The sequence below is a fragment of the Ovis canadensis genome, chromosome 11 (assembly GCF_042477335.2).
Source record: "Ovis canadensis isolate MfBH-ARS-UI-01 breed Bighorn chromosome 11, ARS-UI_OviCan_v2, whole genome shotgun sequence".
Classification (NCBI taxonomy): Eukaryota; Metazoa; Chordata; class Mammalia; order Artiodactyla; family Bovidae; genus Ovis; species Ovis canadensis.
The window spans coordinates 51,635,303-51,660,314 of NC_091255.1; the positions used below are offsets into that span (position 1 = coordinate 51,635,303).

A 25,012-nucleotide genomic window follows, 5' to 3' on the forward strand; every position below is an offset into this window, starting at 1 on the left:
TACGGGGCCCCTCTCTCCGCAGGCGGAGGCCTGTGTAACACACTGCAGTCCGGGCGTTTCTGGCGAGTGAGTCTTGCGACCTTGGCTTCAGAAAAACTCTCGGCCAACAGCTCGTCGCACGGGTCCCTCTTGCCGGCCACCCCGCACCCCCTCCGGTCGGGTCTCTCCTCTCCACTAGCACCAAGGAGGAGCTCCCCTGCCGCCGCCCCGAGGCAGTCCCCAGGGCGCTGCCGTCCCGCCGAGCCACGCCTTCTTGGCGACAGAGGGCGGGGCATGCAGATTCGAGACGGCGCTTCCCCGCGATCCACAAAGCCAGGGCAGATGCGGAATTTCTCGTTTACAGTGTGGAGAATCCAACTTCTGCTCGAGCGTCTGATGTAGCGCCGCCAGAGCACTGTCAACGAGGCCAAGGAAGGGAGACCTGGAGTGAGCGGGGACCCGGTCACCCTGAGTGCAACATGCAGGACAGCAGGACGGCGACAGCGACGGGCGGTGCCACGGTATCGCTTCTCGGCCTTTTGGCTAAGATCAAGTGTAGTATCTGTTCTTATCAGTTTAATATCTGATACGTCTTCTATCCGAGGACAACATATTAAATGGATTTTTGGAGCAGGGAGTTGGAATAGGAGCTTGCTCCGTCCACTCCACGCATCGACCTGGTATTGCAGTCCCTCCAGGAACGGTGCACCCCCTCGGGGACACTAACGGAAGTACCCAACGGCAGAAACTGGCTTTTCTGTGAAATCACTCAGGCCGGGAGCTTGGTTTCTTGTTTTCCTACAGTTTGGCAGGTGTAGTTTAAAGCGTGTGCTTAAGCCTCTATTTTCCTGAAAAGTACCGCTTTCTGCCTTACCAGTCTTGGGAAACTGGTTTTCCCGCTCTCATTTTTCACTTCATACAAGCTACAAAAGGAGCGGGTGTCCAAGCTCCCACTTGATATCCTCTGTCCCTTCTGATGCCATTTTCAGCATAGAACCAGAATACTAGCTTGAATCTTCTGTGTCTGTGCCCCCACCTTTTAATCTCTAACATTACTTCTGTGTTTTTTTCCTGTTTTCAAGCAGTTCCTGCTCAGAAACACCGGATTCTTCCTGGAGTCGAGGTTAAAATGATGGGCTTTCCACTCAGTGTGTGGGTTGTACTGGGATTTCATTTATCCAGGTGACTGACTGACTGACACGCAGAGGTCAGTGCCACTGACGGAGTTGTATTATTCCTTAGAGTTCTGAAGAGAAGAGGGCCTAAAGTAAGACCACTGTGTCTTTTGGATACACAAGGCAGGCTTTGAGGTTAGCACAAAGTTCAGATCATGAATAAGCCAGAACGAACGACTCTTGCTGAGGGTGAAGGAGAAGAGTGAAAAAGCTGGCTTAAAGCTCAGTACTGGACTTCCTTCCTAGCCCAGTGATTAAGAATCTGCTTGGAAATGGCAAGGGATAGGTTCAATTCCTGGTCCAGGAATATTCCACATGCCCTGAGGCAACTAAGCCTCTTTGACACAACTACCGAGCCTGTACTCTAGAGCCCATGAACCACAATTAGAGAGTAGCCCCCGCTGGTAACTAGAGAAGACTCTAGCATCAACAAAGACCCAGTGCAGTCAAAAATAAATAATTGATTTTGAAAAAAAACCTTCAATAGTAAAAACACTAAGGTCATGACATCTAGCCCCATCACTGCATTGCTAATCGAAAGGGGGAAATGTGGAAGCAGTGACAGATTTCCTCTTCTTGGGCTCTAAAATCACTGAGGATGGTGACTGCAGCCAGGAAATCAGAAGATGATTGCTTCTTGGCAGGAAAGCTACGACAACCTAGACAGCGTGTTAAAAAGCAAAGACATCACTTTATCAACAATGGTCCCTATAGTCAAGGCTATGTATGGTCTTTCCAGTAGTCACGGAGGGATGTGAGAGCTGGACTACAAAAATGTCAGAGGCCAAAGAATTTTGGAACTGTGGTGCTGGAGAAGACTCCTGAGAGTCCCTTGGATCGCAGGGAGATCAAACCAGTCCATCTTAAAGGAAATCAACCCTGAATTCTCCTTGGAAGCACTGACACTGAAGCTGAAGCTCCAATACATTGGCCACCTGATGGGAAGAACCCACTCCCTGGAAAAGACTGTGATGCTGGGAAAGATTGAAGGCAGGAGAAGGAAGACAGAGGATGAGATGATTGGATGGCATCACCACATCAATGGACATGCGTTTGACCAACTCCAGGAGATACTGAAGGACGGGGAGGTCTGGGCGTGATGCAATCCACGGAGATGCATAGAGTCAGACAGGACTTAGCAACCGAACAACATAAAACAACACCACATCTTCTATGCTAGGACATTTTAGTAAATGGATGTTTGGAGCAGGGAGTTGGAATAGAACCTTACTCCGTCCACTCCACCCATTGACTTGGTATTGTAGTACCTGCAGGAATGGTGCACCCCTCTCAGGGGAAAGAAAGTATGAACAACAGGCTTGTTACATCGTTTTCAGTGTTCTCCTTGTTTTGCTCTGCGTACCTGTCTCACGTGAAGGTTTCTGTTTTGTTTTACCAACGTGTGATTTTCTGTTGCCCTGTTGGGGTGGTTTACTTAGGAGGGTACTGTTTCTTGTGAGGCTCATATCCATGGGTCAATATTATGCAAATTTTCCTTTAACTTTCAAACTACTGTAATAAGGAGGTGTCCAGATCTCTTACTACTTTTGTTTCTTTTTCGTACGGGATTATTTTGTCTATCCTGTGGACAAGGCACTGCTCCCAACACCTAACAGATCTCTGAAACAGTGTGGGTTTGCTGGAGTCCCCAGAGGAAGACCCTAAGCTCTAGGAATTTTTTAAACTCTCCGCTCCACCCAAGTGTGTTTTCCCTAAAAAAAGAAACTGAAGAACAGAAAGGTTAAGTAACTTGTGAAAGTCACCCAGCTAGAAATTAGCTGAAGTGGGCTGTGAACAATATCTGTCACAGATATTGTTTCCTCGACAATCTTTGAAACTTCCTAGCTCCTCTCTTCCATCTCCTGGGCCTCTCACCCAAGAGGGAACCTGTCACTTGATTAAAGATAAAAGACCTGAAACTGGCAGTCTCTCCCCCGTCCTTCATCCTTTCCCTTTGCCAGGAAAGGCATTGATAAACAAATGGCAAGGAGGAAGTGGGACAAAGTGGGGGTGAAGGAAGGGACCCAGTTTGTCAGGGCAACACCGGAGCTTGGCCCAGTCCAGTATCCTTTAAATGGGAATTCCAGTCCCCATCTCCACATCCAGCCTGGAGCCCATGGGGAAAGGGACCTGGAATCATCTTCCTCCATTAATGACTATTTTGTTTCCTGGCAGCCTCATTTCTGCAGGCCTTGGCCACAAGATCACAGCCCAGGACAGAGTGCGCTGGAGGATTCCCTAGAGAGGACATTCAGACCTTCTTACTTTGAGCATTCATGGATGGAGTACCTGCCAAGTTGAAGCCCTCCGTGAAATGGATATGGACCTGCCCTCATAGGGTGAACATTATAGTAAGAAATAGGGAGATAGACAGTGACTCTAGAGGGTCATTTCAGATAGTGACATAAGCCATCAAGGAAAATAAAACAGGGAAATGTGCTGGCGAGTGACTCAAGTGAGAGCTATTTTACATGGAGGAGGGGGTTGCTCATGAAGGTCTCTCCAATGGTGACATCAGAGGCAAGTTTAAGTGGCCAGGAGGCAAGGAAGCATTCCAGACAGAAGGACAGACTAGCCGGGACCTACTGCTTCCTCCCATTGGCTCCCTGACCTGGGTCAGATTCCAGCGGCTCTGTGGAGGGTCTTCCTCAGAGCTGTCTCCCCACCAGACTAAGCGTTGAGCCAGAAGCTGGTTCTTCTCAGATGCAGCTCCACAGTGCCCAGCACTCTGCCTGCCACCCAGTAGGCAATCAGGAAATCTTCCTTGATTCATGACTACATGATGGATTGACTAAATGTACTCAAGAGTTTCCTTGAGTGTGGGAACCAAGCACCCAGCCTTAGCTGGGAGTTTCCTGGTCTGGGGTTCCTGACACCTTGGGGGTTGGGAGGGATACCTAAAACCCCTGTATTTCCAGGCAAGCTCTGGGTAATACTGAACCCTCAGGCCTTACTGGGGAAGAGGGATTTCTTAGAGGAGAAAAACAGAGGTCATGAGAGGGATAACCCTGGAGAGAGAGGCCCTCCCTTAAGGCTGGTGGACTACACTCTGGGCTCAGAGTCATCATGAGTCCTGTCCTGACAAGTGAACTGGCTTGGAAAAGCCACCTGCCCCCTTGGAGCTTTGGTTTCCTCAACATGTAATGAGGGGCTTAGATGATTCCAGGTCCCTTTCCCCAGGACAACCAAGGCTCTGGAGTAGGGGAGGGTACAGGGTGGGTGGAGCTCACCGAGGAAGCTCTGAGGGCATTCTTGTCTCCACTGCATCCCAACTGAGGACCTGTCTGAGTGCACAACTGAAGGCAGGAGAGGATACTGCAGGAGGAGGGATGGGAGGGAAGATGAGGTCCAAGAGCAGCTTCCGCCAGGGAACGACAAAGACAAGAATTTCAAATTCCTGCTTTGCTTCCTCAAGAATAAATTGGAGTGGGAATTCCCCAGTGGTCCAGGGTTACAATTCTGTTCTTCCACTGTACAGGACACAGGTTACATTCCTGGTTGGGAAATAAGATTTCAAGGCCAAGAAAAGAAGGAATAAAATGGGGAGAACACAACCTACTACTTTGAATGTGAAAGAAAAACTGAGGGGGAGGGGCCCTTAGACACCCTTTTCGCCCTGCCAGGGGCCCATTCACAGGCAACTCATCCAAAACCAAGTCCCAGAGCCCAGGCCATGGCAGATAAGAAACAGATGCTGCCCCCTGGTGGATGAGTCTCTCACTGCCTAATTCTGAAGCAAAGTGGTGTGGTGTTGGACAGGTTCCTTTCCCTCCAGAGGTTGGTTGGTGGTTTCTTTTTCTGGCCCTGCCACCCAGCTTGTGGGATGTTAGATCCCCTACTGGGTATTGAGCCCTTCCTTTTGGCAGTGAAAGCATGGAGTCCTAACCACTGAACTGCCAGGGAATTCCCTTGGAGTCTTCTTTTCAGACTGGACATTCACTACGGTTTGAGGTTGGGAATGGAAAAACCACCCCTTTCAAGTGTTTTTTGCAGAGGTAAGATGAGATGTAAATGAACATTTTCTGAGCAGGAAATCTGATTTCAGTGACATTTCTTATGCTTTTCCTGAGGGTCTAATAGCTGGTGCCGGCAAGGCAGAGGTGGGAGGAGGCTGGAGGATGGATAAGGTTGCAGCAGGTTGTGGTCTCTTAGGAGACAGATCCACCCGGGGACAGATTTCAGCTTCCATCTTCACAGGACAGTGGCACCTGGGGAGACCTTGGCATCAAGAGGGCATTGGAAGGAACAGCAGTCATAGCCCCAAGAGGGTAACAGTGCCGTGGGAACAACAGCCAACAACTGCGAGGGGGGAGGAAGAAGCCCACCAGAGAGAGACAGGGAGGTGAGTTGAGGGGAGAGAGCCAGACTCACGCTGTGCAGGGAACTCGCTGTCGGCCAGTTATCCGAGCTGAGGGAATCTTTAGAGCTTTCACAACAGGGGCCAATCCCCAGAGACCGTACATGTTTGATTCAGCTTTTTAAACGTGTATTTACTTTCTGGCTGTTTTGGGTCTTAGTTGTGACATATGGGCTCCAGAGCACTAGAGCAAATCTGTTGCCTTAGTTGCCTCGATGCAACTAAGGAGGGAATTTCAGTTTTAGACCAGTAATCAAACTGTGTCCCCTGCACTCGGGGGCTAATACTTAACCACTGGACCACCGAGAAGCCCCTGATTCAGCTTCTTGATTTCATAGATTTCTGTCAAGTCACCCATGTTGTTTGGCCCACACGAATGGGTGCATGCTCGAATTTGGGAATTTGTCAGAATCATCTGGAGGACTTGATAAACACAGAGCTGGGGCCTCCTTTCAAAATGTCTGATTCAGAAATTTGAAGACTTTGTCAGACCCAGCCTAAGCACAGTATACATTGTCTCATTGGACCCTCATCCAGTCACTCAACACATATTCCTCAAAAATCAAGTATATTCAGAGCACTAGGTGCTCGGAATAGACCAGCAAACAAAAGGTTTCCGATCAAGGTGAAAGACAATACAGCACTAACGGCTGTATATTTGTGAACATACCTACATTCTATGTGTCTGTGTCCATATCTACACGTGTATCTATGCCACGTGAGCTTCATGGGTGTCAAAACCACTTGGCAGCCAACAGAAATACAAGACCAGGGAGAGCGGGATGTGAAACAGGAGGCTCAGGGTGAGAAGGTGTAGATAGTCTGCAAGACTTCAAATGGAATCTTTTCTGTTTTACAGGCAGGGAGTGACTTTCCCCAGGATGTACTCATTCAGACATGCCGATGTGCTGCATTTCCTCGTGTAGCTTCACGAGTACCCTCATCAGAGAGGCATTCTTATCATTCACAATTAAAATATCAGGACTCCCGGTTTGAAACTCCTGAGGCCCCAGTGGACAGCAGGATGCTTGAATGCAAATCCTTACTTCTTTTCATATTAGGCAAGATGCTTAGCCTCTCAGCACTTTCATCTGTAACACTGCTTTCAAGAAATATGTGAGGCACACACAACGGGTTGTTTTTTTTTTTTTTTTTTGGCCACACTGTGTGGCTTTTGGGATCCCAGTTCTCCAACGAAGGATGGAATGCAGTCTCCCACACTGCAAGCGCTCAGGAATAGCCTCTGAACCAAGAGGGTATTCCCCCCTGCAGGTAAATGCAAATATTCTTAGGCATATAAAAAAATTAAGAGAAGTTAGTGAAATTAAGTTTAATATGCTCTTTAACTCAAGATATCTCAGACATTCTCTGGTGGTCAGTGGTTAGAGCTCCATGCTTTCAATGACAAGGCAGGGAGGTTTCCATCCCATCCTTCCTCAGGGTTCTTGCAAACCCTCTGGCACACACCCTCCCCACCCCACCCCCATACAAACCAGATACCACAAAATATTTCAATATGTAACTAATATCAACATTACAGAGATATGTTACAATTTTTAATACTAAGTCTTTGAAATCCCATGTGTGTTTTCCACTTGAAAGTGGAAACCTTTGAATTCTTGGTACCTCTGGATTCAGTGGTACCTCTGAATTCGGAGGAACCACCTGCCCAGCGTTCCCTGGCTGCATGTGGCTAGTGGCTGTGACAGCTCAGATCAACAGAATGTTTCTTCTTGTTTTTAGTCTCTAAGTGGACAGCATATTGAAAAGCAGAGACATTACTTTGCCAACAAAGGTCTGTCAAGTCAAGGCTATGGTTTTTCCAGTGGTCATGCATGGATGTGAGACTTGGGACTGTGAAGAAAGCTGAGCACTGAAGAATTGATGCTTTTGAACTGTGGTGTTGCAGAAGACTCTTGAGAGTCCCTTGGACTGCAAGGAGATCCAACCAGTCCATTCTGAAGGAGATCAGCCCTGGGTGTTCTTTGGAAGGAATGATGCTAAAGCTGAAACTCCAGTGCTTTGGCCACCTCATGCGAAGAGTTGACTCATTGGAAAAGACTCTGATGCTGGGAGGGATTGGGGGCAGGAGGAGAAGGGGACGACCGAGGATGAGATGGCTGGATGGCATCACCGACTCGATGGACATGAGTTTGAGTGAACTGCGGGAGATGGTGATGGACAGGGAGGCCTGGCGTGCTGCGATTCATGGGGTCGCAAAGAGTCGGCCACGACTGAGCGACTGAACTGAACTGAACTGAGTGTCCGACTCTTTGGGACCCTGTGACCCGCCAGGATCCTCTGTCCACTGGATTTCCTAGGCAAAAATACTGGAGTGGGTTGCAGTTTCCTCCTCCAGGGGATCTTCCGACCCAGGAGTCGAACCCAGGCCTTGCAGGCGGATTCTTGACAATCTGAGGCCCCAGCGAAGCCCACAGCTGAGGAGGACAGGCGAGGAAACGAGGTCCTTGGCGGAGGGAGCTTTCGGTAGGAAGCCCGGGATCGCTTTGGTTCCTAGAGGCACCGAAGGACAAGGGCGCTGGAGTTGCAGTGAACCCCTCCCGCGGCCCGGCCCCGCCCTCCGCATCCACACGATCCGCCTTCCGCCTGGCCGGGAAGCCCCCTCCACACACCCGACCCTACGGAGCCCCTCTCTGCACAGGCGGAGGCCTCTGTAACACACTGCAGCCCGGGCGTTTCCAGCGAGTGAGTCTTGCGATCTTTTCAGGAAGACTCTCGGCCAACAGCTCGTCGCAGGCGTCCCTCTCGCCGGCCACCCCGCACTCTCTCCGGTCGCGTGTCTCCACTAGCACCAAGGAGGAGCTCCCCTGCCGCCGCCCCGAGGCCGTCCCCAGGGCGCTGCCGTCCCGCCGGAGCCACGCCTTCTTGGCGACAGAGGGCGGGGCATGCAGATTCGAGACCGAGCTTCCGCCCGAGAACCACAAAGCCACAGCGGATGCGGAATTTCTCGTTTACAGTGTGGAGAATCCAACTTCTGCTCGAGCGTCTGGTGTAGCGCCGCCAGAGCACTGTCAACGAGGCCAAGGAAGGGAGACCTGGAGTGAGCGGGGACCCGGTCACCCTGAGTGCAACATGCAGGACAGCAGGACGGCGACAGCGACGGGCGGTGCCACGGTATCGCTTCTCGGCCTTTTGGCTAAGATCAAGTGTAGTATCTGTTCTTATCAGTTTAATATCTGATACGTCCTCTATCCGAGGACAATATATTAAATGGATTTTTGGAGCAGGGAGTTGGAATAGGAGCTTGCTCCGTCCACTCCACGCATCGACCTGGTATTGCAGTACTTCCAGGAACGGTGCACCCCCTCGGGGACACTTACAGAGGTACCCAAAGACAGAAACTGCTCCTTTCCTGTAAAGCGTCTGGCTATCTCAGGGAGGCTTTCAAGTCTGTCTACATGCTGATTATTGTAGGAGGGTAAAATGCCAACACTGGAGCTTAAAACTTGCTTGCTCTACCCAGTTCTCTAAGAGGGTCTTTTAGTTCATTAACCTAGTTAAGTGCAGGCGCTTTTACCCTTCATTCTCACTCAGGAATGAGATCTTCTGTCTCTACCCACCTGCCTTCTCCTGATATCTCTAAGGTTACTCCTGTATTCATGTCTTCTGACTTCAGGCAGTTCCCACTTAAAGCCACCGAGATCCATTTGGAGTCTAGGTTAAAATGATGGGCTTTATCCATTCCTCTGCTGATGGACATCTAGGTTGTCTTCCATGTCCTGGCTATTATAAACAGTGCTGCGATGAACATTGGGGTACATGTGTCTCTTTCTATTCTGGTTTCCTCAGTGTGTATGCCCAGCGGTGGGATTGTTGGGTCATAAGGCAGTTCTATTTGCAGTTTTTTAAGGACTCTCCGCACTGTTCTCCATAGTGGCTGTACTAGTTTGCATTCCCACCAACAATGTAGGAGGGTTCCCTTTTCTCCACACCCTCTCCAGCATTTATTGCTTGCAGACTTTTGGATCGCAGCCATTCTGACTGGTGTGAAGTGGTACCTCATTGTGGTCATGATTTGCATTTCTCTAATAAAGAGTGATGTTGAGCATCTTTTCATGTGTTTGTTAGCCATCCGTATGTCTTCTTTGCAGAAATGTCTATTTAGTTCTTTGGCCCGTCTTTTGATTGGGTCGTTTATTTTCCTGGAATTGAGCTGCATAAGTTGCTTGTATATTTTTGAGATTAGTTGTTTGTCAGTTGCTTCATTTGCTGTGGCACATATACACAATGGAGTATTACTCAGCCATTGAAAAGAATACATTTGAATCAGTTCTAATGAGATGGATGATACTGGAGCCGATTATACAGAGTGAAGAAAAACACCAATACAGTATACTAACACATATATATGGAATTTAGAAAGATGGTAATGATGACCCTGTATGCGAGACAGCAAAAGAGACACAGATGTGTAGAGCGGACTTTTGGACTCTGAGGGAGAGGGCGAGGGTGGGATGATTCGGGAGAATGGCATTGAAACACGTATACTATCATGTAAGAAACGAATCGCCGGTCTATGTTCGATGCGGGATACAGGATGCTTGGGGCTGGTGCACGGGGATGATCCATAGAGATGATACGGGGTGGGAGGTGGGAGGCGGTTCATGTTTGGGAACTCATGTACACCCGTGGTGGATTCATGTCAATGTATGGCAAAACCAATACAGTATTGTAAAGTAAAATAAAGTAAAAATTAAAAGAAAAAGAAAATGATGGGCTTTAAACTCAGTCTGTGTGTGGGTCGTATTGGGATTTCATTTATACAGGTGACAGACTGACAGAGGTCAGTGCCACTGAAGTTGCATTATTACTTGGAGTTATTATTACTTAAAAGAGAAAAGAGGGCCTCAAGTAAGAGCCACTGTGTCTTTTGGATACACAAGGCAGGCTGTTCAGGTCAGCACAAAGTTCAGATCATGTATAAACCGGAACGACTTCCCCATATTATCTTCTTTCGTCCTCTCCCATTGACTCTGGCATTCGACCAAGATCTAGGTGCTGGGCGCTGATCTAAGTGCACCGGACAGTGTGGTGGGAAAAGCAGCCGCTGTGGGAATCTGCCCAGGTACCACGGGACAGTTGCACTCATCTCTCGTGCTGGTAAAGTGAAAGTGAAGTTGCTCAGTCGTGTCCGACGTTTTGCGACCCCATGGAATGGGCTGTAGCCTACCAGGCTTCTCTGTCCGTGGGATTTTCCAGGCATTTCCTTCTCCAGGGGATCTTCCCGACCCAGGGATCGAACCCAGGTCTCCTGCATTGTAGACAGACGCTTTACCGCCTGAGCCACCAGGGACTCCTGCTAGTAAGGTTATGCTCAAAAATCCTCCAAGCTTGGCTTCAAAAGTCCCTGAACCCAGAACTTCCCGATGTTTAAGCTGAGTTTAGGGAATGCAGAGGAACCAGAGATCAAATCGCCAACATTCGCTGGATCCTAGAGAAAGCAAGGGAAATCCAGAAAAGCCTCTACCTCTGTTTCACTGAGTCGGCTAAAGCCTTTGACTGTGTGGATCCATAACAAACTCTCAAAGACATGGGAATGCCAGACCATCTTACCTGTCTCCCGAGAAACCTGTGTGTGGGTCAAGAAGCAACAACTACCGAACCTTCCACGAACCTTCCACGAAACAACTGACTGGTTCAAAGTTGAGAAAGGAGTCCGCCCAGGCTGTTTCTGGTCACCCTGTCTGTTTAACTTCTACGCAGGGCACATCACGAGAAATGCCGGGCTAGATGAGTCACAAGCTGGAACCAAGGTCGCCGGGAGAAATCTCAACAACCTCAGATCTGCGGATGATACCACTCTAATGGCAGAAAGGGACGAGAAACTAAAGAGCCTCCTGCTGAGGGTGAAGGAGGAGAGTGAAAGAGCCGGCTTAACACTCAACATTAGATTTCCCCGGTGGCCCAGCGGTTAAGAATCTGCTTGCCGATGCAGCGGACATGTGTTCAATCCCTGGTCCAGGAAGATGCCACAGGCCACGGGGCAACTAAGCCCCCGTGACACAACTACTGAGCCCGCACTCTAGAGCCCATAAGCCACAAGTAGAGAGTAGCCCGCGCTCGCAACGAGAGAAAGCCTGCACGTGTCAACAAGGACCCAGTGCAGCCAAAAACAAATCCATAAATAATTTGGAAGAAAAACGCCTCAATATTAAAAAAGAAAGAAAGAAAAGAACACTAAGATCATGACATCTGGTCCCATCACTTCCTGACAAGTAGAAAGGGAAAACGTGGAAGCAGTGACAGATTTCCTCTTCTTGGGCTCTAAAATCACTGAGGATGGTGACTGCAGCCAGGACATCAGAAGACGATTGCTTCTTGGCAGAAAAGCTATGACAAACCTAGACAGTGTGTTAAAAAGCAAAGACGTCACTTTGTCAACAGAAGTCCGTAGAGTCAAGGCTATTGTCTTTCCAGTAGTCACGTACGGGTGTGAGAGCTGGACCATAAAGAAGGCAGAGGCCGAAGAACTGACGCTCTGGAACTGTGGTGCAGAAGAAGAGTCCTGAGGGTCCCTTGGACCGCAAGGAGATCAAACCAGTCCATCTTAAAGGAAGTCAATCCTGAATTCTCCTTGGAAGGACCGGTGCCGAAGCTGAAGCTCCGATACTATGGCCACCCGATGCGAAGAGCTGACTCCTTGGAAAAGATTCTGATGCTGGGAGAGATTGAAGGCAGAAGGAGTAGAGGGTGACAGAGGATGAGAGGGTTGGGTGGCATCACCGAGTCACCGGACGTGACCTTGGAACATCTCTGGGAGACGGTGAGGGACAGAGAACCCTGGTGTGCTGCAGCCCACGGGGTCAAGGAAGCATTGCACAGGACTTGGCACTGAACATTAGGAACAGTTTCGGCTAAGCGGGGTGCGAGAGAAGGGTTGGGGTTGGGGGCGGAGAGGGATAAGGCCTGGAGCAAGTGGGGTTGTGGGTAAGCGGAGTTAAAAAAGCATGTCCATATTTGTGTGTGTGTGTGTGTGTGTGTGTGTGTGTGTGTGTATTTGTATATGACATGTCTGTCTGGTGCTAGATACTCACAAACTCAAAACCATCTTGGGGCACAGAGGGGCACCTCTGGTGGCAGGAGGGAAGGGGATGGCTGAAAACGGGCCCACGTTAGGTTTTCTTAGAACCGAGATTTCCACCAGGAGATGACGGCTCAGAGAAGTGTCTGGCAAAGTCACTGTTTCTCCCTAGTGTTTGCCGGTTGAGGGCTGACTCCTGCAGAGGGGGTCTCAGAGCTAATTTGGCCGGCAGGTTATTAGGGTTCCCCGAGAAGTTGTGAAACAGATCACCCCTCCACCCTTTCCCTCCCACAGGAGAGAGGGAAAACCCAGGGCGGCAGGGAGTCACGGAGCCAGGAGCCGAGGCAGGGTCAGGTGAGGCCGTGACCCCAGGTGCCACCCACCCTTATAGAAACGCTGGTGCTGTGGGCCTGGCGCCAGCAAACCGGCGCGTGTGGCACCAGCAACCCTGCGCCCCTCCAAAGTCGCCTTCCTCTTCTGGTGGCTTCCCCCTCGGAGGCGCCATCAGTGAGCGGGGCCTGTGCTCCAGGACCGGGCGAGGTCTTGGGACACCGTGGTCAACCCCGCAGGTCAGCTGCCTGCTAGCTGTGTGACCCCAGGGCAAGTGTCTTAGCCTCTCTGGTCTCGTTGATCACGACAGTGAAACGAGGACGGTAACAGCGTCGATCCTCTCTAGCGTGTCCAGTAACCAAGTGGGTGTGATCATAGCAAAGAATGCAGGGCAGTGACTGCCAGGTGGCTGTCTCGCAGGGCAGTCCCCAGGGTGGGGGCGGGGGGGGTCTTTCCGGGGGGCTGTCTTTCCCCTCAGAACTAGAGAGTCGGTCAGGGGGAGGGCCGACTGTGCTGGTCTCACAGACCCTGCAGCTCTCTAGGGGCTTTGCGGAGAACGGAGAAAAGACGAGAGCGCTCTCCTGGTGATGTGAAAGTCGCTTAGCCGTGTCCGACTCTTTGCAACCCAGTGGACTGTAGTCTGCCAGGCTCCTCTGTCTGTGGAATTCTTCAGGCAAGGATACTGGAGTGGGCAGACGTTCCCTTCTGCAGATCTTCCCTACCCAGGGATGGACTCCAGGTCTCCCACAGGTCCCCTGCAGGCAGATTTCACCACCAGGGAAGCCCAACAGTACTGGAGTGGGTAGCCTACCCCTTCTCCCAGGGATCTTCCCGACCCAGGAATCGAATTGGGGTCGCGTGAATTGGAGGCAGACTCGTTATCAGCTGAGCTACCGTCCCGGGCTCTCAGTTGAGGAGCCTGGCTGGGACCATGGGAAGGAGTCGGGTGTCTGGCGGCCTGGAGCCGCCAGAGCTCACACAGCTGCCCCGGATGCACAGCCACGACCCCGGGCTGACTCCGGGCTTCGAGAGCATCTGGACCGTTCTTGTCCTGCCGCTCCCGCGCCCCAAGCACGGTTCCCCCGCCTGTGGACCAGAGCTGGCACCTAGGATGCATGGGCAGAGCCTGAGGATGCTGGCCGCGCCCTCAGGGTTGGAGGAGGGCGGGTCATGGACGCAGAGAGTCATTGCCCCGGGAAAGATGGGGGCCAGGGAGCCAGAAGAGATGTGAGAATTGACCAGAATGTGGAGAACAAGTTGTTTCACTGGTCTGGAGCGGACATGGGCTAGAGAGCCAGGAATCTTGACTGACGACTGACGGGTGACGGGCAGGTTGCTCATGGTGAGCTGAATGGAGAGGAGGGGAGGATGGTGGCTGCCGCCCGAGAAAGCAACACTGCTTCTCCACCTTTTGGCTGAGATCGAGTGTAGTATCTGTTCTTTACCAGCTTAACATCTGATACCTCCTCTATCTGGGAACAATACGTTGTTAAGTGAGTTTTTGGAGCAAGCGGTTGGCATCGGAGCCTGTTCTGTGTTGCAGCACTTCCCAGGAATGGTGCGCTCTCTCCGAGGACAAAACCGGCACCCCCAAATGGTAGATTTGTTTCTTTTCTGGCTTTTCTCCCCGGAATATTTCTCTTCTCTTTTGTGTTTTTCACTTGGGCTTCTGTGGGGTTTGTGTGGCTTTTCCCCTGTCTTTGTTTTGTTTTCTTTTAGGCTGATTTTGATTCTTTCAGTTTGATTCAATTGCTTAGCTGTGCTTGGCTTTTCCCTGTCTATTTCCTGTGGTGACCCAAGGATGAAAGAGCAGATAAAACCTACGAGAGTCTTCTTGGAATGCAGGAACAGGAAAACCAGACCATTATCCTCCTTTCCTTCCCCCACGTTGTAACCATTAATGGATTTCAGGTCCTCTCGAGCAGTATAACCTGTCTCCCCTCCTACCGCACAGGGAGAAGACATTTGCCCTACTGTTTCCTCCAACCCAGTGTATGTGCTTCATCCAATCAGCAAATGACCTGCAAGACCCCTGTCCCACTCCGTGTACCCTGGGTAAAAAAGTGGTTCTCTCCTGAGCCGGCCCGCTGTTCTAACAGCGTCTCCCGTTCTAACAAACGTCATTTCCCTCTCATTGTGTCTCATGTCTGGAAATTCTTTTCCAACCTGCGCCCGGACCGCGACACTTCCCTGTTCATCACTAACTCCCAGAGCTTGCTCACACTCATATGGCTGATGCCATCCAACCATCTATCTCATCTTCTATCCTCCCTTTCTCCTTCTGCCTTCGATCTTTCCCAGCGTGGGGTCTTTTCTAAAGAGTCAGTCGTTTGATTCTTTAACCTTTAGGTTTCGTTTACGAAGCTTCCCCCCACCACTCCCACCCCCCGCCTTTTTTTTTTTTTTTTTTTCATCTGCAGACTGGTTTCTGGAACGGTCTTTCTATTGTGCCATAGGAGTGAGTTGTTCCTGTCTGAACTTTTGGTCTTCTCCTGTGTACTCTGTACAGAAGGCGCTGTCCTAAACTCGCAGGCCGCAGAGATTTTGGAAGCCCTGACACTCAGGTCTGAAGCGATCAGGGTGGGTGAGTCTCATCAGGCTCCATCCTCCTCTCTCGTGCCTCGGGCCCATCTCTTCTGTCTCCCAAAGTCCTCCATATCTCCTGAAACTCGGTTATCTGCCAGATCTCCCATATATTTGCTGCCGTTTGTTTCCGGTACTGACTCCGATTGGTCCCAGAGAGGTTGGCAGACTAATGTCTCCCAATAACCGTCTTATTGGGGTCTAGAGGCCAGGTTCTTTCATGGAACCAGAGAGAGGGAAGCGATGAGGAAGCAAAGCACAAAAAAGGCCGAGGAGAGAGGGAGAGGCGGTGAAGCATAAACTAAAAGGGGCCATCAGTCTTGCAAAATCATGTCCTGGGATGGCCAGTGTCGGGGAGAGGATGTGCGGATCTCTTCTTTTGTGGAGTTGTGCACACAGGTGGGTAGGGTCAGATCAGCCCTCCTGTGAGCCGACCAAAGACACTTTTAACCGTCCGGCAGAGGGGCACAGCTCTCTGGGGGCAGGTCATTGTGTACGATGATAATAACAAAAGCAACAAAACCCCAAGATTAAAGACCAAGAAACAGATCCAACTCGGAGTCAGAACTGGTTCTTCCTTGGACCGTTTCCTAGATATGCCTGGTTCACTCACGCGCCCTCCACCCCTCACACTGACCCCAACCGATGGTTAGTTGGACGGTGACCATTCTCGGGTAGAAATACCACCCGACGTGGCCGCGCAAGAGAATAGCTTGGACACCCCTTCCGACCGTAGGCGTAGGCGATTGAACTCAGGTTCCTTCCGGTAGCCCTAAGACTGGCTGGGCCCGACCAAACAAATTACAGGCCAATGTCGTCCTCCCTGCAAAGGTCTTTCCTCACATACCTTCCAGAGGTCTTTTCCCTTCCAGACCTACTGTGGGCGGGGGTGTGGGGTGGGTGTCCCCGGCTCTCGTTGAAATCGTACTTGGGTCCCGGGCACCAGGCACCGCCGTACAGCCATGGTGGGGCAGGAGGTACCTGCCGCTCCCCACCCCCACCCCAGGGTAAAGCAGTTGGAGGTGCATTCTCTATTGACCAAAAGTTCCAAGAGGAGAAGGGCAGGGCAATGAGGGCGAGCGGGCTGGGCGCGCGCCCAGACCACACATTTCTCTTTCCGGAAGTCAGGAGACCTCCCTGACCACACAGGCACAGAAAGGCTCCTTGGAGGTCAAAGGGGAGTGATGCTAACTAATGCTAGGCTACCCACAGGCCTCTTGGGTAGAGTCCAGTTTGGCTAAGAGACGCATGCACACCTGTGGAAGGACCCTGAGAGAGACCAGATATGGCCCGTGAGCCAGGCAGATCCAAATGATCGGCCAAAGGAGACCTGGAGAAATGCCTCGTAAAAGCAATTCAAGGGACTTCCCTGGTGGTCCGGTGGTTAAGACTTTGCCTTCCAACCCAGAGGGTGAAGGTTCGATCCCTGGTGGGGGAGCTGTGATTCCCACACGCCCTGCGGCCGAAAGATTTAAAAAATAAACTCAAAAAGTAATTCAAGCCACTCCAAGGGCGCGACTCAGGGACTCTCCCTCTGCGTCTGCCCGTGTGCCTATCCACACACAGCGTACTCTTTTCCTCTTAATAAGTGCCCCACTTGTGTCACTACTCTCCGTCTCCCTGGGAATTCCTTTGTGCAGAGCCGAAGGGCCAGGGTCCTCGTCACTGACCGCGGGTCTAGTGGCTAGGACCCGGTGCTTTTACCGCCGCGACCCAGCCCCAACCTCCGGCCGGGAACCCAAGCGCCGCTCCAAGCCACTGCAGGCCTAGGTCTCCCAAGATCAATTGGATCGGACTGTCTCAGGAGGGGCCCGAGGCTCGCTGTACTTCCAAGCTCCACAGGTGTTTCTGAAACAGAAGGGAAGGGGGCAGGGCACAACTTCTGAAAGTGTGGCATAGCCCGAGGACACAACAGACATTCATTAGAATCACATGGGTCTAAGATGGGCTTCCCTGGTGGCTCAGATGGTAGAAAGAATCTGCCTGCAATGCAGGAGACCCGGTTCGATCCCTGGGTCGGGATGATCCCCCGGAGAAGGGAATGGCTGCCCACTCCAGTATTCTTGCCTCGAGAATCCCACGGACAGAGGAGCCTGGCGGGCTACAGTCCGCGGGGGCTAAGCTGGCAGAGAAGTCAGCTTCAAGCAGACCTTGATTCTCAATCAGCAAGCTAAAGGACATACCCAGAGGCGCCATGACAGTTCCAAGGCGCTGTCAAAAGACCAAAAAGCGGGCAGTGGCCCGATTCCTGGAAACCTCCACCCCTCCCCCCGAATAGTTGGAATGATCCTCCCACTCACTGCCGGTGCCCAGTCTCTCCGTGGTGACCCCGTGGACTGCAGCTCGCCAGGCTTCCCTGTCCTTCACCATCTCCCAGGGCTGGCTCGAGCTCAGGTCCTTTGAGTCGGTGACGCCACCCAACCGTCTCATCCTCCGTGGTCTCCTTCTCCTTCTGCCTTCAATCTTTCCCAGCATGAGATGAGGGGCTTTTCCAGTGGGTCAGCTCTTCGCCTCAGGTGGCCAAAGCATTGGAGCTTCAGCTTCAGCATCAGCCCTTCCAATGACTATTCCGGGTTGATTAGCCTATCAGCTGATCAACCCACTAGCCTATGAAATCACCCGGCCCATGAAAGCGCACCATGCCGCCTCTCGAGGCCGCCACACTCGCCCTGTGTGATGGCCCGCACTCTGCCTATGGAGTGTGTTTCTCTCTGAATCAATCCACTTCTTACCTATCACTTTGTCTCTCACTGAATTCTTTCTCCGATAGGGACATGGAGAAACTGAGCTTCATCAGCTCTTGAAACCAGGTACCGTGGGTTTTGGCTCGGTCGGAGGCCCAGCCATGTGGATTGGAGTCCCAACCTGGGTTTGGCTGGGTTCGAGTCCCCGCCTGAGGTAGAGGGCATCCTTTCGGCTGCCCAGAGTGCATCCGGAAGCACTGCTCAGAGGCCCGCGTGTTCTGACACACGGACTTTTCTGTGACAGGGAAAGGGTTCGATGCCCTGCTGCCGATGCAGGTCGAATCGGCGTAGGACGGCGCCAGACCGGTTTTGGGTATAACCCGCCACGGGCACTCGGTGGACAGTGGACGGGTGAGGAAACACCGAATTCGAGGGTTCTGTCACGGACAGGAGTCCACCCAGTCTGGTGGGGAGGCCTGTGGACCCGTCCTGGAAAATGCTGAGCGCAAGCCCCATAGAATTCCGGGTCGCATCTCCCCATCCCCCTACCCCAAATCTGTCCTGCGCCCGGAGACTGAGGACCCCCACCAGATTCCCCCCGCCCACCACCGCCACCACCACCACCACGACACAACACACAGGCATCTAGGGGGTCCGAGAAGATCGACAAGTCACATGATGAGGCTTCCCAGGGAGAGCAGGGTGGCTCTCCGTGGTAGACTAAGAGCCACGAAAGGAGGCCAGGTCGGTGTTCTGATGGTGGTGAGAAATGGAACATTTCCCTCCGCATCAGTAAACAAGGACGTCACCGTCATCAGCAATTGCGGCCATCGCGGGAGGGAGGGCGAGCCGGTGAAGCCCTGCTCGGGACTGAAAGACTATCCGGTCCCACCACTTCATGGGAAATAGATGGGGAAACAGTGTCAGACTTCATTTTTGGGGGCTCCCAAATCACTGCAGATGGTGACTGCAGCCATGAAATTGAAAGACGCTTACTCCTTGGAAGGAAAGTTATGACCAACCTAGACAGTATACTCAAAAGCAGAGATATTACTTTGCCGACTAAGGTCCGTCTAGTCAAGGCTATGGTTTTTCCTGTGGTCACGTATGGATGTGAGAGTTGGACTGTGAAGAAGGCTGAGCGCCGAAGAATTGATGCTTTTGAACCGTGGTGTCGGAGGAGACTCTTGAGAGTCCCTTGGACTGCAAGGAGATCCAACCAGTCCATCCTAAAGGAGATCAACCCTGGGATTTCTTTGGAAGGAATGATGGTAAAGCTGAAGCTCCAGTACTTTGGCCACCTCATGGGAAGAGCTGACTCACTGGAAAAGACTCTGATGCTGGGAGGGATTGGGGGCAGGAGGAGAAGGGGACGACCGAGGATGAGATGGCTGGATGGCATCACGGACTCGATGGACGTGAGTCTGAGTGAACTCCGGGAGATGGTGACGGACAGGGAGGCCTGGCGTGCTGCGATTCATGGGGTCGCAAAGAGTCGCACACGACTGAGCGACTGAACTGAACTGAACTGAACTGAACTGAGTGGCCATCCCACTGCAGCCACTCCCTGCAGGTGAGCCCCGAGGAAGCCCAGGATGTGAAAAGCACAGGATGGTGGCCCCGGAGCGCTGAGGTGCGCATCAAAGGCATGATTTCCATGAGCCCAGGCTTGAGCATCTCGCTAAATTCCTTAACTCGGGATGCCTGGTTTTCTTTTCCTCTACAGAATAGGAAACACCTTTCGACGTTCAGACCGCCTGCCCTTTGTGGCAAAACTTGTGTGTCACCTGGCTCCTCCCCCGCACTGCCCACCTCCTCCTGGCGGTTCTCTCAGGGTCGCTTCAGACGCTGACTCCGGGGCTGGAAGTCCTAAATATTCCCGCTGAGTAAAACGCAAGTCTCAACTTCTAGGTCGTGGATTTTTTTTTTTTTTTTTTTTTTAAGAGGACAGTGCTGAGCAGAGGGGTGGCCGGCGGGAGGCTTTTCTCATCAGCTTGCCGGGGTCCAGGGTGAGAGGGGACGAGGGAAGGGCGAGGCTTAGCAGCTCTCGGCCATAACCTCAAGGCAGAGTCAGACTCTCCACCACACACCGCCAGCTGTTCTCTCCTCCGTGAAACTCGGGTGGAGAGCCGCCTTGACGGGCACCGTACAGAGGGGTCAGAGAAGCGCGTTGATCCGAGCTAGGAGGGCTCCGGCCTGGGTAAAGGTGGGGCACAGCAGGGCCGTGCTGGTTCCCCCCGGAGAAGCTGAACCCAGCCGGCCCAGTCTGGGATACGGAAGGAGTCTGTGAGGGGAGAGACGTGGGGTTGGGGGATGATGACTGCAAGAAAGAGCCCACTAGAAGCAAGCGTTCCCCGGAGCAGCTGTGAGGCCCAGATCACACCCTCGCGGCGTCTCGGCGGGTCAGCGGGGCGCAGGCCGCGGCCCTCCTTCCGCCAGCGCGCCCCCTCGCTTTGCGCCTCTGCGTTCTCGCCCACGCTCTTGCCGAGAGCCTCCGAGAGGCTCTTGCCTCCGGGTTCGCCCCTCATGTCAACATGGCCGGCCCGCACACCGCCAGAGCCCCCAGTGAAACTCTAACCTGTCCCATAGGCCGTCTCCCGGGTCTGGAAGCCCTTCCTGACTCGGCTGGCTTCCTGTCTGTCCTTCGCACCTTGTCACTTATTGGGTGTGTCCGGGTAGGGACCCCGAGCCACACGGGAGAAGCCTGGAGCCCTGAGGAGGTCACACCAGGTGGGAGCCGCACCCAGTCGTCCACCTCTCAACAGTTCCCTCAAGAGCTTCCCAGGTGGCGCAGTGGCAAAGACTCCGCCTGCCAGTGCGGGAGACGCAGGAGACGCGGGTTCGACCCCTGGGTCGGGAAGATCCCCTGGAGTAGGAAATGGCGACGCGCTGCAGTTACTCGCCTGGAAAATTCCATGGGCAGAGGAGCCTGGCAGGCTACCGTCCATGGGGTCGCAGAGAGGCTCACGGGACCGAGCGGCTGAGCACACACAGGGTCCCCTCCTCATCACACCGGCGGGGGTGGGGGTGGCGGTGGGGGGTGGGGTCCTGGCCATTCTGCTCCTGGGCGGGACACATCCGGGGCCGGGGAACAGGAGCGGTGTCTGGCCCTGGGACCCAGCACAAGCCCTGGTGGGTCGAGTCTCGGGTGGTTAATGACCGTTTGTCAGAACCGGCGGTGAAGGCGGCCAGCCCGGACCCCAGCTCCGACACTCACATCGGTGTCCTCTCAGGCAAACCCGTGTCCCGGGGGTAAAGGCAGGCGCCTTCTCACACGGCCTCCTGGTCGGGCAGAGGGTCGGCCCACTCCACAGTGCCCGTCGCATCCGTTCTCCGGAGAAGGGTCATTCCTGTAAGGGATTCCTACTTGGCCTTGAAGGGTCACCTCTCAGTGTCGGGGCTCTGTCTGACGGTGCATGGAGGGGATGGGTCAACTCGTGGCCTCGGAGTACCAAAGGTGGTTAGGGCTGTGAGCTCTGCTACATTTTAAAGGCAAGTCCAGGCCTGTGACTCCAAAATGCACATGGGATGCCGTTGAGGCTTACAGGTGGCATCTCAAACAGGTGGTATGAAGGAAAAACTCGCTCATTCACACTGTGCTCCAGAGGACGGTTGGGGCAGTGGTCAAGAATCTGCCTGCTGATGCGGGAGATGCAAGGGGCGCCGGTTCCATTCGTGCGTGGGGCAGATGCCCTGGAGGAGGAACAGGAAATGGCAACCCGCTCCAGGACTCTTGCCTGGAAAATTCCATGGACGGAGGAGCTTGGCGGGCCTACAGTCCATGGGGTCGCCAAGAGTCGGGCGCGACTGAACACCACCACCCAACCCCCGGAAAGGATCCCCCGGCTGGACGACGTAGATGTTGAGGGAGAAGAAGAAGAAGACCTAGAGGAAGGTTTAGGAAATTACTTCATAAGTCCTTTCGACTCAAAATGTGAAAGATATCTTTTTAAAATTGATAAATATGACGATATAAAAACGGAACCTTTAAACAATGCAATCATCATCACCTTAAGCAGAGCCCAACCGAAAAGCCAGCAGGAATAGGGAAGAGGGTCGAAGACCACCGACAGGGAGGTTATTAATAGCTCACAGAGAGAAAATCTGAAGGCTTCTCTGAAACAGGAAGGGACGCTCAACTTTATTTACCCAGGAGAGAAAACCGCATATCCGAGCTAGGCCGAGGTACGGTTCTCACCTAAGAGATCCACCCCTCGCGCTTTCCCCACCCTCCACCGAAAAAGCATTCCAAAGTCTGATGCCACGCGGGGTTGTTGGCGAGGCTGGGGGACGAGGCGCTGCCGGAGAACGCCTGCCCTGCTCTTCCAGTCACCGTCCCTGATCTCCCGAGCTTCAGGGCTCCGTTGCGGCGAGGGTGGCCGGGACCGCCACGGCCCGGCACCGCCGCGAGGGCACAAGGGGCACCCGAGCGGCCTCCGCAGAACGCTGTGCCCCGGGGCCGGGCGCCCTTCGCAGACCCTTCAGTCCGTGCACCCCGATTGGAGCAAATTCCGCGGGAGCGCATCACGCAGTGAGAAACGGAGCTGCCAAGTGATCGCGACGGGCAGTGTTCCATTCCAACGGCTGTGCCCCAGGACATCCCTTGTCAGGACGAATCCCCCCACCCCCACGCCCACCCCGCCGCCCCAGGGGACCCGAACTGTGGGGCAGAAGACGGGCGGGAGAACACGGACGCGAGCAGAGCGGCCGGGAGCAAGGAGGGGCGAGGGGGTGTGGTGCTGGCCGTTAGAGCCGCGGTAACCGTGACGGGTGTCGGGCAGTAGCTCAGCGTGTAGGAGGCAATGGTTGCGAGTGCAGCGCGAGCCGGGGAACGAGCGACAAAAGCGAGTTCTTGATTTCTGGGGCTGGATCCGTGAGAGCTGCTTCCGTGTCGGCGCTTCCCTCGCCGTCTCCGGCAGCCGCCCCTGGGTCGCGAGGCGGGCTCCGGGCGCGAGGAGGCGGTCCGGAGGGCGGAGTCCGCCCGCTGTAGCCGCGCCCCCTCGGGCGGCGGAAGGCGGAGCATGCAGATTAGAAATGGCTGTCCGGCGCGGGAATGGCGGAACAATTAAGGACGTAGAACTTGTCCTTTCAAAGGTAGAGGACGAAAAGGCCTGCACAGGAGTCCGATGACAGCACTGTCGACGACGCAAAAGGAATCAGACAAGGAGGGTGGTTCAGGGCGCTCACCGTGCGCTTAATGGAGATGGAGCGAGGGCGGCTGCGGCCAGGTTGGGCCGACGGGTATCGCTTCTCGGCCTTTTGGCTAAGATCAAGTGTAGTATCTGTTCTTATCAGTTTAATATCTGATACGTCCTCTATCCGAGGACAATATATTAAATGGATTTTTGGAGCAGGGAGTTGGAATAGGAGCTTGCTCCGTCCACTCCACGCATCGACCCGGTATTGCAGTACTTCCGGGAACGGTGCACCCCCCCTCGGGGAAAATAAGCGTGGTACGACAAAAGCAGACGGTATGCAATAAACCTGGAGTTTCGGAATAGCGGGACGGGAAAGCTCAGCTTGCCGGCTCTTACGTGTCTTTCGTGAGTTTTCATCGCCGTGCGCTTGGGCCCAGTGTGGGGTCCGTTCATCTTGCCGCGTCTGTTCCGTGTTGGTTTTAGAGCTGAAAGTTTTGTGCTCGCTACGTTATACAGCTGTGTTGTTTTTTTATTGTGGAAACGAGAGAAGGGAGACTCTTCGCTGGGAGGCTTCCGAAGGGAGGAACGCGGCCTTACATAAGCGTTCGCAGCGACGTGTTTCTATTGCCAGCGGTCCCTTAAGGAGTCTGCTCGCTCCTACAGACGTGTGTTTCCATTTTCGGTCCAAGACTGTGTGTAGTAAGACCCCGAAGTGTGGCCGCAGGAGCTTGCTTTCTCTCTCGCGCGCGCGCGCGCGCGCTCAGCTGAGGCCCTTAGCCCGCAGACCCTCCAGCGGGGCTCAGGGGCACAAAAGTGGCTCTACGTGCAGCACGTGCACCTGGAAGCAACTCAAAGGATTTACAGGTAATGTCCAAAAGCAAGCAGTAGTTGGTATACATTTAGTGAGGGAGAAAGCGTTTTCTTCTCCCACTGCTGAGATGGCGGAAGCTAGTCGAATTCCTCAGTATGAAAAGGAAGGTATTAATTAGTGAATGAGGGTCCTGGGGAAAATGAAAGGGAGCACTTCCAAAATGCTGACCTGGAACAAGGATTCCAAGGAGGAGGTTTAAATGCTCGTGTGATTACGGGAAGTGCGCGTGTTCCTGAGAGAATTATTGTAGCAGGAAGTAAGACAGTCCATTTTCAAGGCCAACCGATCTTGACCTTATACAGTCAACTCCCTTCAAAACCTCTGGCACTAAAAAATACCACCTCGTGTGCTTTCGCTAAGTGAAAGACAGCTAGATTTTCTGGGTTTAGAAAGACTCCAACCCCTCAAAATGAGGAAATGGGTGCAGCTGACAGGCTAAAAAGAGCGCGCTGGCTGTTCACCAAAATGGTAACAGCCGGTCAGAACGGACTCCATGTATGACATTTCCAATAGAGATACAACATGGAAGGAACTTCAGGTGACAGAACAGAGAACGTGCTAAAGGAGAAAGGGCCATGTATGTATTCAATCACTGTAGCATTCTGGCTGCTTGATAGCTCTGGTTTCTCCGCTGGAAGTAACCTCAACGCTCAAAAATACTATCTCAACAGCTGAAAATACAAAGAATGTGCGAACTTCTTTGTTTCTGTCTTTGCAATGTATGCCGTTTCACAGTCCACGCCCTGAAAATGTATTTCTCAAAAGAGGGGGAAAGGGCTTGTATGTGCAGAACTAAAGGTATATTCTGTCAAAAACAAGAGGCGGGGCGGGAGGCGGGGGGGCGGGATGCGGA

The 25,012-nt window shown here is 52.9% G+C and overlaps 1 long non-coding RNA gene, 4 other non-coding genes and 1 pseudogene across 5 annotated transcripts; all 6 read left to right on the forward strand.

The window, feature by feature from the left end:
• Window positions 1–271: 271 nt before the first annotated feature.
• Window positions 272–3,598, forward strand: LOC138415217 (uncharacterized). The gene is made up of 3 exons (XR_011247156.1): window positions 272–500; window positions 1,065–1,186; window positions 3,330–3,598. It is a non-coding gene; the product is annotated as an uncharacterized lncRNA (long non-coding RNA).
• LOC138415604 (U2 spliceosomal RNA) lies at window positions 503–693 on the forward strand. Its single transcript, XR_011247351.1, has one exon. It is a non-coding gene; the product is annotated as a U2 spliceosomal RNA (small nuclear RNA).
• A 5,050-nt stretch (window positions 3,599–8,648) lies between the features above and the next one.
• On the forward strand, window positions 8,649–8,839 carry LOC138415589 (U2 spliceosomal RNA). Its single transcript, XR_011247336.1, has one exon. It is a non-coding gene; the product is annotated as a U2 spliceosomal RNA (small nuclear RNA).
• A 5,439-nt stretch (window positions 8,840–14,278) lies between these two features.
• Window positions 14,279–14,469, forward strand: LOC138415605 (U2 spliceosomal RNA). The gene has a single exon (XR_011247352.1). It is a non-coding gene; the product is annotated as a U2 spliceosomal RNA (small nuclear RNA).
• An 8,924-nt stretch (window positions 14,470–23,393) lies between these two features.
• Window positions 23,394–23,584, forward strand: LOC138415594 (U2 spliceosomal RNA). The gene has a single exon (XR_011247341.1). It is a non-coding gene; the product is annotated as a U2 spliceosomal RNA (small nuclear RNA).
• Window positions 23,585–24,068: 484 nt separating this feature from the next.
• Window positions 24,069–24,834, forward strand: LOC138415478 (mitochondrial fission factor pseudogene; annotated as a pseudogene).
• The last annotated feature ends 178 nt before the right edge of the window (window positions 24,835–25,012 follow it).